Here is a 21,711-nt window from a genome sequence, read left to right on the forward strand (position 1 = left end):
TTTTAAAATCAAATTGCACCTTTCTTTTCCTAGTCCCCAGAGGCGTACTTCTTATTGGTCCTTTAATGTGTCTCTCTTTTAAATTATTCATTTTTAAAATTATCTTTCAAAAAATTGGCTGAGTTTCAGAATCATTGGAATCTCCCACGATGAAGCTAACTCAAAGGGCCTTTCACTCACTCACCACAGGCAGGTTGGTGGTCTTTCTGTCTTCTACAGGCTCCTCTCCGGCCTTGCTCCTCTAGCTCTGTCTGTGCTCTGTCCTCCAAATACTCCTACAGGTCGCACAAGATCTGCCATCAACCCTCTTATGGTTAAACTGCCAAAATCAAGACTCTCTGCTCACCTTCACTCCTTCATTCCTCTTTTCTCCCGCCTCTGGAACAAACTCCCTCACTCTCTTCAATCCCACTCCTCCCTCCAGGTCTTTAAAACAGCTGTTCACCACCATCTCTTACCTTCCCCCATCCAAAACCTTGATCTTTTCTACCCCCGTTAATTCACCCTAGATCCACTTTTTGAAATACCGACTTCTTTCCTACCGTCCTACCAGTCCTTCCTGGAAGTCCATGTGTTTTTTTTCCCTCTCCCAAACCCCCCCACCCCCACCCCCCCCTCCCCCTTCCCACGCCTCCTTCCCCCAAGCCCTCTCCCTCCCACAGATCTCCCGATGTCCCTGCTCTCCCTCTTGTTCTCCCGCTTCCTTTATCATATGTTTTATGTCAGTTTGTATTTTTGTGATCAATGTTAGCTCTTACACGAGCCTCGATCTTGTATTCAAAAAAAATAAAAAGTATTTTGGAATCACGGAACGATTTTAGAAATCTCTGCCAATGATGGCATTATGTAAAAGCTCAAATCCACATATTTTGCCAATAATACAGGAACAATTTTGCTAATGTTAAGCAAGCAAGGTTATGGATATTAAAAAAGAGATCCATGATCTGCAAGACAACGCGATCAATATTGATGAGGATGTGCGATGCCAGCGACTTAACGAGAGGCGAGCTCTATTGACAAGTTTAATGAAGGAAGATGCTCTCGGACTCCTGGTATGGTTTCAAGTTAAAGTTCTATCCACTTCAGGTATTTGTGAAGTTTTAGGTTTGAAAATTATACAAATGTTACGGGGTCAACCTCGAGGGGGAACCCCGGCAGAAAGATGTATGGTCCTTGGGTGAAAATAAGTCAATCAATAACGAGTCCACACCAAGGGTTACGAACAAACCCCAATATATTCCCAAATCCCGCACAGGAATCACAATGTGTTTACAGCACTTCGATACAATCCTTATCTATAGTATAGGTGGCGCCACCTTAACCCACAACAGTGTTGGCAACACTCACGGCCCTTGCCCCCAATGTCTCTGCACGCCTCCCAGGTGACGTCGAGTCGATCCAGCGATCGGGGAGGCAATGTCCGATTCCTGCACGCCTCCCAGGTGACGTCGAGTCGATCCAGCGATCGGGGAATCTAGGTCCGATTCCAATCCGGGGCTGGGAGTGAGGGTACTCGACAACCTCAGCGAGGATACCCGACTTCGCAGGTTCCGCAGTAATCCGGCGCTCTCCTGACGCGCGGACTTCGGTTCACAGAGGCACGGTTCCCTTGTCCTTCACGTTCGGCGGCTCGGTCTCGAGCTGCAGTCTCAACTCTCAACCGTCTCCTTCCAATCTCTCGAACAGCGCCGGGCGCTTGGTTCCTTCCAGGACCACACGGCACCTTGACACATAACCGGCAATCAATCACCCCGCGCAGGTAACTCCTCTCGCCAGACGGGCTTTTCCAACTCCGTTCCAAAGTAGGTAACGATCGCCTCCGCTCGCGTCGGAGCTTTCGAAGCTTAAGATGGCCGCCCTTTTTCTTCTCCTCCTCCTCTTCTTCACGATCCCGTTTCCGGTCTCCTTTTTCCCAGAAGGGCTCCTGACCCTTTAATCACAACAACCTTTAATAGAATATACATTAATCAGAAATGACCTGAATTGTAACCCCCTTAAACCCAGAATTCGTAACACAAAGTCCAATCGATTATATTGATAAGTTTACATTTGAGTGATGGTCAAGTTATTGAAGACAATACTCAATGTTAGAGAAAAGGATTGATCTTTAAAAAAAACATGTCTTTTCCGCAAAGAAAAGTGATGTACATATAATGCTTGATTCTACCCAAAAACTTACCCCAATTAGAGGGATCGCAACAGAACAAAACAACAACGCAACAAAACAACGCAACAGAACTAGAACAAGATTTTATTTTAAATGAACTTTTCATAGCTCTTAACAACCTTGATGATCATAAAGCACCTCGCTTTGATGCTTTACTTGTCGAGTTTTACAAAACAATTTGGAGATTTGCTTGGACCGATACTGCTGGATGTGTTAGAGCATTTACATTGCATCAAATGTGGCAACAAATGTGAATTGTTGCTTCCAGCTTCTGGCAGAATTTTTTCCCAGCCTCCATTTTTCAATTTTTGCCACCTCCATCCCTCCCCCGTTTGGAATCCAATGCGGGCAAGGGCTTTCGTTTTGTGTATGTCTGTAAATCTGTAATTTTGGCTTAATTGCATATGTTGTTTTATATATTTTACCATTCTTTTTTATGATTTGTTGTTTTGTACCCCATGTTCAACTGGTTTCTAACTTTGTTTAATTAAAGATTTACAAAAGACTCTTCCCTCCCCCACCCCAAGGCATATCGTGCTGTCCATCAATGAGTGCTGCCAAATCAGCTCCACGCCAAGGATTACACTGGGTAGTTTTAAGGATTACACTTTCAAATCTTCCCAGGGGTGTAGTCTCAGCTGTAATTTATCATTTGCTCATGGTGCCGACGATAACTCGCCTACTCTTCACAAATTACACCATGGAATCTTTAACGTCCATCAACTAATGCTGGCAGATGAGTCCTTCATTTTTACGTCTCTCCGAAGGATGCCAAACACGTCGATCCCTTGCCCTGCATGACAAATACTAGGATGACAGTACATAGCTGGGGCGAGTAGACAGTTCAGAAGAGGTTGGTTGGGGCGAATACCTAGAGTTTATCCTGCAAACTTGTATACCTACTCTGCATCTACCATTCTCCTCCAATTGACCATTATAACCCTTATCCTTCATTAATGTGAAAAATCCTCTTAACATAATTCATGAAAAGTGGACAAAACATTCATAACTAGAACGGCACCCGGTAGAGATCTGAACAGTTCACGTTTTGTATCCGACTGATCGGCCAGATCTTGATTCCGACCTGAACCAAAATCTAATCGGCTTGGTATTGTCACCTACCCAACTCACCCACCAAGTTTTGTCATAAGTCATCCACAATTTTTTGAAAGATCGTGCTATATATCATTTTTGTCCCTATCACTCAATGGTGAAAGAATCACTTCAATTTTTTTTGGAAATTTGGATCCGGATTCGAATCTTCACCAAAATTGAATCAATTCTTCCTTATCACAAACCTAAGCTCTCGACAAGATTTCGTCCGAATCCATCCATAACTTTTTTTAAATATCGTGTTATATATCGGTTTTAGCCCCATTTCTCAATGAGGATTCCTTAAAAGAATTTTTTAAGATCTCATCTGGATCCAGATTCGAATCTTCACCAAAATTGAATCAATTCTTCCTTATCACAAACCTAAGCTCTCGACCAGATTTCGTCCGAATCCATCCATAACTTTTTTTAAATATCGTGTTATATATAGGTTTTAGCCCCATTTCTCAATGAAGATTCCCTTTTAAAATTTTTTAAAGCTCTCATCCGGATCCAGATTCGAATCTTCACCAGAATTGAATCAATTCTTCCTTATCACAAACCTAAGCTCTCCACCAGATTTCGGCCGAATCCATCCATAACTTTTTTTAATATCATGCTGTATATCGGTTTTTGCCCCATTTCTCAATGAAGATTCCCTTTAAAAAAATTAAGCTCTCATCCGGATCCAGATTTGAATCTTCACCAAAATTGAATCAATTATTCCTTATCACACACCCAATGTCTCCACCAAATTTCGGCCGAATCCATCCATAACTTTTTGGAATATCGTGGTATATATCGGTTTTAGCTCCATTTCTCAATGAAGATTCCCTTTAAAAAAAATTTAAGCTCTCATCCGGATCCAGATTCGAATCTTCACCAAATATTGAATCAATTATTCCTTATCACACACCCAATCTCTCCACCAAATTTTGTCCGAATCCATCCATAACTTTTTTTAATATCGTGCTATATATCGGTTTTAGCCCCATTTCTCAATGAAGATTCCCTTTAAAAAAATTAAGCTCTCATCCGGATCCAGATTTGAATCTTCACCAAAATTGAATCAATTCTTCCTTATCATAAACCCAATCTCTCCACTAGATTTCGTCCGAATCCATCCATAACTTTTTTTTAATATCGTGCTATATATCGGTTTTAGCCCCATTTCTCAATGAAGATTCCCGTAAAAAAAAATTTAAAGCTCTCATCCGGATCCAGATTTGAATCTTCACCAAATATTGAATCAAGTCTTCTTTTTCACACACCCAATCTCTCCACCAGATTTCGTCCGAATCCATCCATAACTTTTTTCAAATATCGTGCTATATATCGGTTTTAGCCCCATTTCTCAATGAAGATTCCCGTAAAAAATTTTTTAAAGCTCTCATCCGGATCCAGATTTGAATCTTCACCAAATATTGAATCAAGTCTTCTTTTTCACACACCCAATCTCTCCACCAGATTTCGTCCGAATCCATCCATAACTTTTTTTTAATATCGTGCTATATATCGGTTTTAGCCCCATTTCTCAATGAAGATTCCCTTTTAAAAAATATTAAGCTCTCATCCGGATCCAGATTCGAATCTTCACCAAATATTGAATCAAGTCTTCTTTTTCACACACGCAATCTCTCCACCAGATTTCGTCATAATCCGTCCATAACTTTGTGAGATATCCTTTTCACAGACAAACAAACAAACAGGTGTGAAAATATTTCCTCCATCCACCTTCGGTAAAAAAATGTAGAATGTTGAAAAATTATCGACTAAATGAAATTCCATGCAAAATGAAGACGTTTTGCTTCCACTGAAAATGATGTAAACGCTTATATCCGATAACAAAGTTAAATCACTTTGGCTTTCCAAGATCATTCCATAATTGCAAAAGGAAAAGGACACAGAATGTAGAGTTTTGTACCTGCCTGGAAACCAACCTCGTACATCATTTAGTCATGGAGAGGTGAACCTATTAAGGGTATTTAACGATTTGGACTCTCATTGGCGTTTTAATATTCATGAGAGCATAATGCGTTCGGGTGGTATGTCTGCTTCGATGGATTTTTATTTATCCTGAAACATATTCGATCCTGCTTATGACCATGGACCTTATTTCATTCCTTGCTCACTCAGGTGAAATAGTAATCGTTAAATACTTTCGAGCTCGTGTGCACCATGCGCGGAGTGTATGTAAAAGGAGATTCCATGGGATAATTGCCCCCCTGGTACCCTAATTGATTTAAAAGGTCGGCTGATGTTCCTTCCGTTCAGTTGTGCAAATTTTGTCGGTGGTCGTCAAATTGCTGTCAAGTAATATAAATCACCATAAATTAAAAGGAGTTTGAAGCGGAACGTGAATTTGTTGAGGCCAAGGGAGATGTCCATATCCCCCCCCCCCCCCCCCCCCCACAAGGAATGTATGGAGCCCCACTCTCATCTTGTCCCTGCTTCCCTACACTGTGGCCGTGCGAGCCAATGCAATTTTCAGCCAAGAATGAATGAATGAATGATGGGTTTTTTTTATTCGTTTTTTTCAGCCAAGACTTGCACGATCATTTCCATAAATTATTGCGGTCGGTTCAGAGAGGGAATCATGTGACCGCAGTGTTTTTGAGGGGAGGATGCTGAATCTCATCAAGAGGCGCTGAAATTGCCCCGATAAATTCTTTCTGTCCACTTCTGGCACATTTGGCTTGGCGAGGGCGACTTGCTTTGGTATCTTTGGAAGTGCGCCACGACCTGCAGCAGTGGTACAAGATGCTCCGTGCACTCGTTAAGGGAGCGGAAATCTTGCCTTGCCGAATTTCTTAGCACACAGCCTGTTCAGGTACCTGTACACCGAGGTTGCCAACCTCTTTAGCAGCACACCTTTATTGCAAACACCAGCACCCCTACTTTTTTGCTCACTCCAATATTTCATTATTCTTTTCCCCTCCCACTATCTTTTCCCAAAAAAAAAAACAAATTCGGAAACGATTTTCATCACACCACTTTGATGCGGTCACATAGAAGCTCATACAAGAGACTAGGAGCAGTTATGGAAGACTCAAGGAGTGTTTTGATGATGCAGATGGGGGTGAGGAACGAAGGGACGAAGGATATGGGATATGCAGACGAGGTGCAAAAAAGAATCGTTGTTAAACGCAAGAGTTGTTGTAAGGTGGAGGTGAACTGCTGTAGAGTGGAACAAGTGGAGATGGGAGGAGGTGGTGGAGGAGCAGACAAGTTGTGGCTGGAGAGGACAGATTAGAGTATGAGACCCACAAAGACGCAACACAGCACAACATGGAAATATGACATGGTAGAATGAGACCAGTTGAGATTATAAAATAGGGAACCAAGTAGGGGTCATCAAACTGTCTGTAAGTAGGCGGGGTAGAGTGTAAGTCCATGGTTGATATCCCTGTCGAATGATGCGAAGTCTTCATTCTCTACACCTTGAGAAATGTTTGATCGAACAGTGTAAACAAAGCTCGAAGGTGTTTTGGTGTTTTGCAAAGATGTCTCCAACGAGATACTCAAACCTATCGAGTGGAACCTTCCTCTTTATAAGGGCTTTGATATATGGTCTACCCAAGACAGACCGTAGCAGATTGTGACGCCAACAGGATCCAGACGCTGGACTCTGGTACGCAGTTAGACACTCAGAATAAGATCAGGTTTTTTTTAGACTTGCCATGGTTAAAGATGGTGTAACAGAAGGTGGAGCAGTCTATTTTTCGGTAGCTGAACAAGTAGACATGCCACAGTCTTTTTGTTGTACAGGTATTAATATACAGTCCAGGATGAAATTTGCAAAAATGGTACCTGAGAAGGTTGGTCCAAGATGTCAAAATAGTGCAACAAGTCATACATACTGTACCAATATAAAACTAGAACGCCACTCAGTAGAGCGCATACTCGCGCCGTGGGTCAAGTTGGAATAGTACGATTTCACAAAAGTTTGAGGGAGTAGTTCAGTGACAACACAAGACAAGACAACACAAGACAGACACTGCACAGATATATATTTATATAATATAGAAGATAATGTTAAAAAAGAAACAAGCCAATTTCACTTACATTTTCGGATTCAGCGTTCAATTCCATATGTGAGTGTATTTTGAGGCATGCGCGACTTCAAATAAAATTGTAAGCCAGGAAAACGTTCGTTTCATTCCTTAGGGATACAACATGTAAAACTGGCCCAAACGCCAAAACAAAACTCGCTCATTTTAAGTCGTACAAGCTAATACGACCACTCATTCTTCTGGGAAGAATCCCGTGCACATGCTGGTCAAACTTATAAGTCACCTAAGTCTTTATAAGTTCATCAAATACTGACACAGCGATTGACATTCGCTGAGGTAAATGTTGATATCTCTTCTGAGGTTAAAAAAAACAAAAAACAAAAAAAAACAACAGGTTTAAAGCATTATACGTATCAAACGATACATTTTATGAAACGGGGAAACCTAATACACACTTTGGTGGTTTTAAAATGACAGAATATGTCTTTATTAGAAAAAAAAAAATGAACATTGAAGACGACGCTGCAAAAAAAAAATACACCGCTCTAACGCATAACGACGAGTTTAAACTACATTTACAACAAATATGAAAACTATATTCATATCACAATGTTAAATATAGAATATATAGAAGATAATGTTAAAAAAAAAATGAGCCCTGTCTTCCAATGGTAAACAATCCTTCAAAAACTTCCTGGATCGGAAAAATATCCTGAGCTTCACCAAAAACGAATCAATTCTTCCTTATCCCAAGGGCAATCATCCCACCAACTTTCATCCAAATCCGTTCACAACTTTTCCAGATATTTTGTTCACAAAAACACGAACACACACACACACACACACACACACACACGGACGGACACGATGGAATACATTACTCCCTGGCGGGAGTAACTATAATTATACTGTTACGTGCTCCTCCCCGACCCCCTGGTCACGGTGTACCTCCGAGCCCCGAGAGGAGTCACAGCAGAAAAATGTGTTATTCTGTATGTCAAAGATCAATGGAGAAGCCACCCCAATTGTTACCAACAAACAAATATTGTATTAAGATCACACAAGAATAACAGTACAACAATAATAGTAATCAAAAGTACAATCAATATGTCCTATGATGGTACCATCAGTTTTGTAATATATAACCTACTGTGCTCCAAGTGAGTGAAACAAGAACATCCCCAATGTCTATTATTCCCGGCTTCAAGCCAACGTTGATTCGCTCCAGCGATCGCCAGAACGATGTCCAATCGAGACCAGAATCCCGTGCGGATGGCAAGTACAGTCACACAGCCAAAGCTGCACAAAGGCGCCCTCAAGGCGACTGGGAAATCCATAGGCGCCCTCCAGGCGACGGGGAAGTCACACCCTCGGGTATGGACGTATTAACCTTCAAAAAGCCACGTCACACACACACGCCAGATCCACGGCTGAATGCGGTGAAAATGGTCGAAGGGAGATGAAACCGTGAGCGAAGCGCAAGTCCGGCGCAAGCCAAAATGGCCGACGGCCCGGTCTCGTGGCGCACCGGCACGACGATGATTCTCTCCTGAATCAATTGCAAAACCTGACATGCAGGTTAATCTGTCACAGCGATAACCACTCTGTCGCAGGAATCCCTTTCCTGGGAAACCCGAAAGTTCGCTAGTGACTGTTGTTCGCCAACGTTCGCTCCAGACCGCAAATAGTTCGGCTCCTTTTTCTCCGACTCACTCGCTCCACCTTCTTTTTTCCCTCTTCTTCCTCTTCGTCGTCCGGTTCCCGATCCGGTTTCCTGTTTCTTTTAAGATTAACTTTTTTACCTTTTGAAAACAGTTCATGAACATTAAACCTTTTGAAAAAAAAAATAATAGTACATGGAATCAGAAATATTTACAGTGGATGCAAACCACCACAACGGAAGTGACGAATCCGTAACAACACATTTTCTTTCATCATAGATGATTGTCTGTTGCAAAAAAAAACCTCAAGAACAAGTTTGAAATAATTTAGGCTTGTAAAACTAGAAAGACACTCGGTAGAGCGTACATCTCCGCCAGGCTGAACAGTTCACGTTTTGTATCCCACTGATAGGCCAGATCTGGATTCAGACCTGAATCAAAATCGAATCAACTTGATCTCATCACCCAACAAACTTACGGACCAAGTTTTGTCATTTTTCGTCCACAACTTCTTGAGATATCCCACTCAGAGACAAACGGACAGATATTAATAGACAGGGTTAAAAACACAACCTCCTTCCACCATCGGTGGTGGAAGTAACAATGGAGTGGGTTGTGTACAGAATTTGAAATGCTCGTTCTCCTTCGTTTTGTTCGTGCTAATTGATTCTCACTCATTAGGTTAAGGTGTCTCTCGAATTGCCTTATCTGTCCCTGGAGCATTTCCTTTTGAATTGCTTGGAAGATTGCTTTGATGCAAGCAAATAGTTTTAACCATGGAGGCTGTTTGATTCAATGTCTGCTTCCAGAAAACGGCACATTCCACATCTCCTTGTATTACCTCGATAATCGTATAAAAAAGGCAGAGAAACCATTTTAAAATGAAAGTTAAAATATCTCTTCCAAATTATACAGACAATGATATGTCGAGTGGCTTCATTATTGTGTCGATGAAAATCCAGGCCTACTTGACTTCTATAGTTCTGAATAAAGGTCACGGCAAGTCCAAGGCCTCTAACTCTCAGATATTTTACTCATTGCAGTACTTGTACACTTTTCCACCAAAATACGACTATTGTACTTGTAAAGAATGATACATTTCATGTTGTTGTGGTCACGGTCGGTCCGGATGACTCCGGTCTGGATCTGTGAGTCTCGTCAGTGTGACCGGAAGTGCCAGTGGACCTCAGGGCTCCTGAGCAAACGATCGGGCCTACATGCTGTAGTGTGGAGACACATTTTCGAGCGAGGCTCCCACCGAATCACTACGTGACCTAGAGTGATTAAGGAGGCCGAGCTTACCTCGTTGCGTGATGGCCTTTTGATCTATACCTTAATCAATAAACCGCCACACCACTGCCACCATCCGAGGGGTCTGCGGGGATGCCACAAAGTGCAAGAAGGCAGACTGGCAGGCTGCGAGGACGGGAATATCGGGCAGTAGAGGCTGGTTCTGAAAAGTTCCAAACCGGATGCTCGTAACCGAAACCAAATGTGCCCCTCTCGCTAAACTCTGCTCTGTGATCTATTTGGATCGGCCCCGAGCCCCCGATTGGTTGGTTAAATTGGGGCAGGAACACTTTCTGTTTCAATCAATACGTCCCCCTGATTGGTGTATTATCAAGGGGGCAGGATCGTATGTGGCGTGATTGTGCTCGCTTCCCGATTGGTTAAACTGTGGTGGGCGTGTATCATTTCTGATCCAGTTTTGAATCAGAAAAGTCTATGAATTATGATAGGTTCCCAAAGGGTTTGGAGGGATAAGATAGATCGGGAAAGAAACATTCAACACAATGGGCTGCAGGGGTTAGAAACACAATATGAACTGGAACAATGTAACTGTGTCACCAATATGCCTCTACATGGTCCCACAATGGGTAGTTGCCATCACTTTGCATACGTATGGGTAGGGGATCACATTTGTGAAGTTTCCTGTTGATCGGATAAGGTTCGTTTATCTATCCAAGATGGCTGCCAAACCACATAAACTATGACCAAATCATTTTCAAACTATATGCAACAGTGCTGTTAGATATGTGTAAATTTTGCATTGATAGGGTGAGCGGTTTCAGGGATATAATTATTTAATATTTTCCTTCAATCCAATATGGCTGCCAAACCATGTGACCTATGATGTCAAATTTAATATTTCAATACAAATGGGTCATAGATCATGTGCATGCAATTTCAGATTTTTAAGATAAGGAATTTGATTAAAACATTTTTGGCTGGTATACCACTTCACCTATGACGTCATCATTATCATGCTTTTGTTCCCCATTTGGAGTACTTGACAATGTGCTAAGTTTCAAATTTTTCCATTGAGTGTTTCTGAGAAATAATCTTTTAATTATTTGCTTTTAATACAAGATGGCTGATGTACCACGTGACCTATGACCTCAAAATTATCACAAAAACATTCTGCATGGGTGTCACTCCTACCCTGAAAGTTTCGTCTCAATCGGACATATGGTTGCTGAGAAAAACGAGGATTTACCCGTACGGACGGACGACCCGAAAACATAAAGCCTCCGGCGACTTTGTCGGCGGGGGCATAAAAAGGGTGAAAAGTATCTATCTAATACATACACAATGCATATATAACCAAATAAATAAAACATCAGACGTGTTACGAAACGACATGTTTTGAAATATCCAGCTCGAACTGTGTGAGGATCAGGGGCTTCGCTCAAACCTGATTTATCTCTCCATGCAGGCTGCTTCTGACAAACCAGACTTAATTTGCTCAACAGAAACTTTCCTCCTTCAAGATGTATCTGATTCTTTAATATCTGTCCCTGGTTACTCCCTCCTCCAGCATGATAGCCCTGAGCCTCATCCTGGTGGTTGGGTTGCTATCTTGATCAAAACCTCTATTCCTCACTCTCCGTGCACTGCCCTCTCTCCACCACACCCCATGAGTAGCTCTGGCTAAGGCTTCTCTCCACTCCCACCTTCTGTTCATGCACTAAGTAGCCAAAAGTATGCGGACACCCCTTCTAATTAGTGGATTTGGCTGTTTCAGCCACACCCATTGCTAACAGGTATATATGATCAAGCACACAGCCATGCAATCTCCATAGACAAACATTGGCAGTAGAATGGGCCATACTGAAGAGCTCAGTGACTTTCAACATGGCACTGTCATAGGATGCCACTTTTCCAACAAGTCAGTTGGTCAAATTTCTGCCCTGCTAGAGTTGCCCGGCCAACTGTAAGTGCTGTTATTGTGAAGTGGAAACGTCTCGGAGCAACAACAGCTCAGCCGCGAAGTGGTAGGTCACACAAGCTCACAGAACAGGATCGCTGAGGGCTGAAGCGCATACCATGTAAAAATCGTCTGTCCTCGGTTGCAACGCTCACTACCGAGTTCCAAACTGCCTCTGGAAGCAACGTCAGCACAACAACTGCTCGTTGGGAGCTTCATGAAATGGGTTTCCATGGCCGAGCAGCCGCGCACAAGCCGAAGATCATGCGCAATGCCAAGCGTCGGCTGTAGTGTAAATCTTGCCGCCATTGGACTCAGGAGCAGGGTAAAGGCGTTCTCTGGAGTGTTGAATCACGCTTCACCATCTGGCGGTCCGACTGATGAATCTGGTTTTGAAGGATGCCAGGAGAACGTTACCTGCCCGAATGCATAGTGCCAACTGTAAAGTTTGGTGGAGGAGGAATAAGCATCTGGAGCTGTTTTTCATGGTTCGGGCTAGGCCCCTTAGTTTCAGTGAAGAGAAATCTTAACGCTACAGCATACAATGACATTCTAGACGATTGTATGCTTCCAACTTTGTGGCAACAGTTTGGGGAAGGCCCTTTTCTGTTTCAGCATGACAATGCCCCCATGCACAAAGCGAAGTCCATACAGAAATGGTTTGTCGAGATCGGTGTGGAAGAACTTGACTGGCCTGCACAGAGCCCTGATGTCAACTCCATCGAACACATTTGGGATGAATTGGAACACCGACTGCAAGCCAGCCCTAATCACCCAACATCAGTGCCCAACCTCACTAATGCTCTTGTGGCTAAATGGAAGCAAATCACCGCAGCAATCTTCCAACATCTAGTGCAGTGGTTCCAGCATCTCGTGCAGCAAAGGGTGTTGCTGAGGGTCGTGGGACGGTATCAAAAGGAGAAATATTCCAGTGGGGATTTAAAAAAGAAATAAAGGGGATTACTTCACTGGCACAATATGAAGGATTATGGAAATAGTAATTAAAGTAGAATAGTTGTGGATAATATAGCATCTGTTATGTTTTGAATTCACGTGTTATAATTCACATGTAATTTATGTTTGAAATTCACTTGTTATAGTTCATAGGTATGGGAAACGGAAGTGACGGTTGGTTTTGGAGAGTGGGAGGAGCTAAGAAAAGACGGGGTTTTTTGGAGGCCTAATGGGCATGCTAAGCTGTGTTGAGATTTCTGATTAAACCGTTGACGTTACCACCAAGTACGTTTCAGGTAATTGCTGGATTCAACAGCATCCATATACGCTCAATATAATAATGTTCAAGTCCATTCATGTCCAATACTCGTATGTCAAGCAGACCAGTGAGGATCCTGTTGTTAAGTAGCACCGTTATCTGAATGCGATATTATACATGGTGCTGTAATTTTAGCATTTTGAGCTTAATTATTGAATGCACTGTTTTTATTTGTTAAATGTTTTTATTTAAATGAAAAATGTTTGATTTTTATACATTCATAACTGTTCCAGATGAGTTTTATCATTGGAGTTTATGTTATTATATTCTGTTGCCAAAATTTCTTTTTTATTCTGAATCATTCAAGATTGTACTAGAAAACCTATTTTTCGCAGAAAGGAAATTTGATTTTCACATGTGTCCACAGCTCATAATCTGACAGTCGTGCTTTCACTTGTTTACTGGAGGTTGAGGTCTAGTTACTACAAACAAAGTAAGTATTGCCTGCATCTTACTCGTCTTTATTTACGTGTGGTTTATAATGTTCTTGTGTGTGGAGTCGAATAATATAATAATTAATAATAATTAACTTTACAATTATTTTTTAACTTTTTGAACAATTTCCAATGTTTTCTAAAAATGTTATAATTTAAAACTTTTCATTCATGTCTGGTCTTTAACTGGAAAAATGGCCCAACGCAAAACACAACTGCTGTTTTAGCCGGAGTTTTTGAAATATGGCTTCATCGAGATGAGAAAAAAATCTGGGAATGTCCGACCTCAGTGTGTTTAGTGCCTGCAAGTCCTCGCCAATGAATAGATGAAGGAAAACAAATTGAAGCGTCATTTACATTCAGTTCATCCAAACTTTGTCGAAAAGCCACTGAGTTACTGGGAGGACAAAGAAGAACAGGTAAAACGAAGTCGGATTGATGCTCCCTCGAGTTCAGCCTTTTCTCTGAAGAAAGCTTCCTTGGCGTCCTTTGAAGTGGCGTAGTATATTGCAAGATGCAAAAATCGCTATAACATTGGAGAGGAGCGGGTGAAGCCAGCAGCAGTGGCAATGGTGAAAACTGTTTGTGGAGCAGATGTTGCCAGGAAATTTGAATCGCTACCACTTTCTGACAATAGCATCAAACGTCAAATTGATCTCATTTCAGATGATATTTTGGCTCAACTGATTGTGGCACTGAAAAAGGCAGGAAAAGTTTAGTTGCAGACGGATGAATCAGTCGACATTGCAGGTGACACTGAACTTATGGTTTTTGTAAGGTACAGAGGAGAAGACGACACTCTAAAAGAATTTCTTTTCTGCAATGCCCTGTCAAGACCACCACTGGAGAAGACATATTTAATGTGATGAAAATAATTTTTTTCAAGAAACATGATCTAGACTAGTTGAATTGTTTGGCTGTGTGCACTGACGGAGCTCCATCTGTGATGAAAAGTCGTTTGGGTTTTGTTAATCGTGTTAAAGCAGAAAACCCTGATATCATAATAATTCGCTGTTTCTTACATCGAGAAAACCTTGCCACTCAACGTTTGCAACCGGACCTCCATGTAGTTCTCAATAATGCTATCCAAATTGTGAATTTTGTCAAGGCCAGGGCTTTAAACTCACGCATTTTCCATAAAATGTGTGAAGATATGGGTTCATATCACCAGGTCTTGCTGTTCCACTCTGACGTTCGTTGGCTCTCTCTCTCGAAGATTCTCGGAAGAGTTATTGAACTACAAATGGAAATTGAATTCTTTTTATGTGAGAGGAGACATGCACTGGCAGACTGCTTTAAATATGCTGCTTGGCTGGCAAAGCTTGCCTATTTTGGTGACATCTTCATGCACCTGAATGAACTGAATTCAGATATGCAGGGCCGTGATCATAACATGGTGGACATAGGTGAAAAAATTGTCTCATTCAAAAAAAACCTTGCTCTTTGGAGAGAAAATCTGGCTGAAGGAAAAACGGCTGCCTTTCCAGACTGAGTGCTGTGCTGGAAGATGCGTCGGAAATATCCCTTGTTGATGTCAAAAGTATTTTTGAAGATCATCAGAAGAAGCTTCAGGAAGAAATGGACAGGTATTTTCTGGAAAAAGCCGACCTCAAGAAGCAGTGTTGGATCAGAAATGTGTTCAATGTGGACGTCAGTGAAGTTGGAGAAGATATTCCGGGATTTCAAGAAGAACTTGTAGAACTCCATGAAAATCAAATGCAGAAGCAACGCTTTGAAAAGCTCCCGTATTCAAAACTTTGGACCCAACTTGAGGATGAGGCAACATTCTGACTAGGGAGGCTGAAAAAGCTCTTCTCCGTTTTCCAACAATATATCTCTGGTGTTGGGCTAGCGGCTAGGGTGCCGGCTTAGGATCCGAGGATCCTGGGTTCGAATCCCGGTCGATCGCTGAATTAACGCCAGGGGGGTTGACTCAGCCTGTCATCCTTCCGAGGTCGGCTAATTGAGTACCAGTTCACTGGTAATTCCCTGTTTGTCGTTAAAGGCGGCAAAAAGGGTTGGCGTCAGGAAGGGCATCCGGCCGTAAAACATTGCTTCAAAAAGGGGACCAAAAAACAACAACAACCACGGTTCCCGAAAAAGGAGGGGACCAAAAAACAACAACAACCACGGTTCCCGAAAAAGGCCAACCCCCGCTTGTGGGGAAAAATGGCCTCTAAAGGTGGTTATATATCTCTGTGAACAAGAACTTTCAGGTCCTGTTGCAATCAAGACTAAAGCAAGTAACTGCAACAATCTTCGTGTAATAAAGTCTCATTTTCATGTAAATTTGTTTTTCATTTTGTCCAACTAAAAACTCTTTGAAAACCATTATGTGTTGATAATTAATTCAATAAAACTATATGAATAAACACAACGTATCAAAATGATAGGTCATTAACACTGCATGTGCAGCGTTTAGGGATGCCAGGCCAGGACAAGATTGTATTCAGGGTCGCCACCAAAAAAGTTTGGGAACCACTGATCCCCGCAGCAAATGGAATGGAAGCAAATCCCCGCAGCAATGTTGCAACATCTAGTGGAAAGCCTTCCCAGAAGAGTGAAGGCTGTTATAGCAGCAAAGGGGGGGACCAACTCCATATTAATGCCCATGCTTTTGGAATGAGTTGTTCAACGAGCACATACAGGTGTGATGTTCGGGTGTCCACGTCCTTTTGGCCATGTAGTGTATGTGTTCTGTACCGTCCACCAAGCAGTGATGACTCCATTTACATCTCACTGTCCAACAACATGGACCAACTTCTATCAACTCATCCCAACTCTCTCTTCCATCATTCTCTATCATCCTTCTTCTCTTCTATCTTCAATTATATATGTGGCGACTTCAACTGTCATCATGCCAGCTGGCTGGGTGTGGGTACCTCTTGCATCTGCCATGGCACCTCAGCAAAGGATTTCTGCGACCCATTGGCACTGACACAATCTGTCAATAACCCGACCCTGATCTCAGTCAACAGAACATCATCTCTTCTTAACTTACCTGCAAATGTCTATTGTTCTTCATCCTCTCCAATCAGTTCATCTGATCATTTGCTTGTTAAAGTGGACATCTCTGGCCGTTCTCAGAGAGCCTCCTCAGCGCCGACGTGTCTGGCATTTCACTCAAGCCGACTGGCATGGTCTTCAAGCAGCCATCAATCATTTGGACTGATCTCCCTTCTCTACTGTCTCTGACATCAACTCATCCTGGGAACTCTTCCAAAGAAAATTGCTCTCTCTCATGCACAGATTTATCCCATCTCGTCTTCAGTTGTCATACCCTTCCTACCGTCCATGGTACACTGAATATTGGGGTGAGGAAGATGCCTTTAAACAACTTACCTTTGCCTCCCGGAAGGCAAATCCAATGGAAGGCAATCTCCGTTCCTTTCACAAAGCTCGGAACAAGTGTGTGTCTACCCTCAGGGGAGCCAGGATACAATATCTCTCTACTCTCTAGACTGAGCTCTCAAACCTGTCTCCCTCTTCCAAATCCTGGTGGCATCTGGTCAAATCTGTTTCTGGTGTTTGGTCCCCCTCCATCCCCTCACTTACCTCGAATGGCTCCACAGCTGTCACTGCCGGTGAAACACCTGAATGCCTAAACTCTGCGTTTGCCTCAAAATCTTGTGTCATAAACCCATCCCTCTCTGTACCCACCCTACCCAGTCGTACCCAGCTGCTCCTGGACTCTGTGTCCTTCTCTCCTGACAAGGTGGAGAAGTTTCTGTCAAACCTCAACTCTGATTCTGCACCTGAACCAGACGGCATCAGCCCACGGGTCCTAACATCCTGCTCTGCCGTTCTATCTCACCCTCTCTCTGTTCTCTTCACCCTCTCTTTTGCTCAAGATCATCTGCCAGCATCTTGGAAATCAGCCAACATTACCGCCTTACACAAAAAAGGTGCAAAAACAGATCCTTGCAACTACAGACCAATCAGCGTGCTCTCAATCATCATCAAGGTCATGAAATCCATCATCGCTTCCAATATTAAATCTTTCCTCTTCTCCAATGGCTTGATCTCTGATCATCAATTTGGATTCAGACCAGGCCATTCTACTCTGGACATGCTGCTTCTGCAGTCTCAACAATGGATAGAGGTCCTCAACGCCAAACAGGAAATCAGAGCCATCTCCCTTGACACATCTCGTGCCTCCGATACAGAATGGCAGCCCACTCTGCTCACCAAACTATCCTGTTATGGTATCCATGGAAACCTCCACTCACGGCTCACGGACTTCCTCTCCTGTCGCAGTCAACATGTGGCTTGAAATGGAATCTTCTCATCTCTCCTTCCTGTTGAGGCTGGAGTTCTTCAAGGCAGTGTTCTGGGCCCTGTGTTTTTTCTGGTCTTCATCAATGATCTCTCCGACTCTCTTGAAAATCCTCTGTATCTCGTTGCTGATGACTCCACTCTCTGCCGCTCCATTCCTCATCCCTCAGATCGGCAGTCTGCAGCCTCCTCACTCTCTGCAGACCTGGACAAAATCACAGACTGGGCAAACAAGTGGAACATGTCTTTCAATCCTGACAAATCTCACACTCTCACTGTGTGTCTCCCTAAAGACCGTCTGGAAACGCATCTACTTTCTCAACAATCCTCCTATCCACCACAACAGACACACACACACACACACACACACACACACACACACACACACACACACACACACACACACACACATACACAGTAAAGGACATCGCTTCATTATAAAACAGAGAATTTCACATAAACACTCACTTGACATGAGAAAGTTGAATCGGCTCTGAAAAGGACATTTTTGTCACAATCCAATAACCGTGTTCGTGGTGTTGATTTTTGGCATTTGTAATTCAATGTAATGAACAACAATGGTGTTTCATTTTGGAATTCGATAATTAAACGAGTCGTCGTGAATGAATAACAATGAATATTGATAACAGGAAATTATTAATTCGCCTTAACAAGGTTCAACCACACCACAGTGGTTGCAAACTCACCATTGTAGTTCCCACTGGAATGATCTTTCTTCCAATGTGTCAATCCATAAACCGCATGGATTACACTACACTGCAAGTAGCAGTAAAACTCGAAAGTAATCTGGATTTTATGTTGAAACTTCTAGTTGTAAAGTTTGTATTCTTTACTTCGCCACACAGAGACCCTGCGGCTTCAACTGTCCTTTCCCAGCCAACCGTGTCTGCCTATCTCCCACGCTTTACTTCCCAGCAAAACTCCGCCAACATCAGGCTGTAAAATGCTGTTTGGCTTGGAATGGACAACATGGATGATGGGTTATTGTCTTTATAAGAACGGGCGGAATGTCAACCCTGGTGTGTGTGTGTGTGTGACTATGTGTGTGTGTGTGTGTGTGTGTGTGTGTGTGTGTGTGTGTGTGTGTGTGTGTGTGTGACTATGTGTGTGACTATGTGTGAGCCTGTGTGTGTGACTATGTGTGAGACTGTGTGTGTGAGATTGTGTATGTGACTGTGTGTGTGTGAGACTGTGTATGTGACTGTGTGTGTGACTATGTGTATGTGTGTGTGTGTGTGTGACTATGTGTGTGACTATGTGTGTGTAACTGTGTGTGTGAGACTGTGTGTGTGAGACTGTGTGTGAGCCTGTGTGTGAGCCTGTGTATGTGATTATGTGTGAGACTTTGTGTGTGAGATTGTGTATGTGACTGTGTGTGTGTGAGACTGTGTATGTGTGTGTGTGTGTGTGTGTGTGTGACTATGTGTGTGAGATTGTGTATGTGACTGTGTGTGTGTGAGACTGTGTGTGTGAGACTGTGTGTGTGAGACTGTGTGTGAGACTGTGTGTGAGACTGTGTGTGTGAGATTGTGTATGTGACTGTGTGTGTGTGAGATTGTGTGTGTGAGACTGTGTGTGTGAGACTGTGTGTGAGACTGTGTGTGAGACTGTGTGTGTGAGACTGTGTGTGTGACTGTGTGTGAGACTGTGTGTGTGACTATGTGTGAGACTGTGTGTGTGAGATTGTGTATGTGACTGTGTGTGTGTGAGACTGTGTATGTGACTGTGTGTGTGACTGTGTGTGACTATGTGTGTGACTATGTGTGAGACTGTGTGTGTGAGACTGTGTGTGTGACTGTGTGTGAGACTGTGTGTGAGACTGTGTGTGTGAGACTGTGTGTGTGAGACTGTGTGTGAGACTGTGTGTGTGAGATTGTGTATGTGACTGTGTGTGTGTGTGTGTGTGAGACTGTGTATGTGACTGTGTGTGTGACTGTGTGTGTGACTGTGTGTGTGACTGTGTGTGTGAATGCTCTTGATATGTCTTTCTGTTTTAGTGGAAAATCCACTCCAGTCTTTCTAAGGATTGACTGGCAGTCTCTTTCTGAAAAAAAAAAATAGCAGTTTGGGTGGAGTACGTAATTAATGGATATACTTATTTATGTTATAATTGTAGTACGTAATTGAAGCATGTACACACGTTGTAGTAGTATATAATTAATAGACATGTGAACATTCCTAGAGTATGTAATTTATAAACGTACTCACGTTACAATAGTATGTAATTACCTCCGCCACCAAATGTGGATGGAGGTTATGTTTTCACACCTGTCTGTTTGTCTGTCTGTCTGTGAACAAGATATCTAAAAAAGTTGGCGATGGATTCGGACAATGACGATTCGATTCTATTTTGGTGAAGATCAGGATCCGGATCCGGCTAGTATAATTTTTAAAGTGATTTTTCACCATTGGGAGATGGGGCCAAAAACGATATACAGCAGGATATCTCAAAAAGTTGTGGACGGATGATTTTGATCAAATGTGATTCTGTATTATGATTTTCTGGTCTACTCTGGGATACAAAACGTAAACTGTTCACCTGGCGGAGGTGTGCTTTCTAATGAGTGCCGTTCTAATCAATGGAACCGCCTTTAGAGGCCATTTCCCCCCGCAGAGCAGGGGTTGGCCTTTTTTGGGCACCGTGGTCCCCTTTTTGAAGCATTGTTTTTCGGCCTTCCAGCCACCGACCCCATTAGTCCCCTCTTGCGACACACAGGGAATTACCAGTGAACTGTTACTCAATTTGCCGACCTCAGAAGGATGACAGGCTGAGTCAAACCCCCTGGCGTTAATTTAATTCAGCAATCGACCGGGATTCGAACCCAGGATCCCAAGCTGGCACCCTAACTGTGCCAACACCAGGCTATCCGTTCTAGTTAATGGATGTATTCAATCCCCATATCATCCACATCCACATCCACATCCACATCACCCCCCTGCACCCCCGTATACTTTCTTAACAACCCTCGAGAACAGCGGTTCTTAACCTGGGGGTCGTGACGTATGCGCATTCGCGAACAAAATACTGTGTGTGGTATGTACCTTTGTTAGGTTCCTAAAAATGGCTCAACAAATTGATATGTTATTTATGACCCCTTCATGACCCCCGGAAACCCCCCAAACGACCCCCAGGTTCAGAACCGCTGCTCTAGAAGAAGCTCAATCACTCAAACCCTTGGGTCTCATTCTCAGCCATGACTTTTATTGAGCAAAAACCACATTTTAAAAGTTTGCCTCCAAAGCCAGTCGACGAATGGCCATCCTCTGTCGTGCAAAGTCCTTCCTCAGCACACCCGAGCTCATATCCACCTACAATGCCTTCAGAAAGTATTCGCACTTCTTGACTGTTTCGCATTTTGTTGTATTACAGCCTGCATTTAAAATGGTTTAAATTAATTTTTTTGTTACCGATCTACACAAAATACCCTGTAATGCAAAGTGAAAACTTGTTTTCAGAAATTTTTACAAATTCATTGAAAATGAAATACAGAAGTATCTAATTTACATAAGTATTCAACCCCCTGAATCAATACTCCGTAAAAGCACCTTTGGCGGAGATTACAGATT

Source organism: Myxine glutinosa, chromosome 12 (assembly GCF_964187855.1).
Source record: "Myxine glutinosa chromosome 12, kmMyxGlut1.1, whole genome shotgun sequence".
Lineage (NCBI taxonomy): Eukaryota > Metazoa > Chordata > Myxini > Myxiniformes > Myxinidae > Myxine > Myxine glutinosa.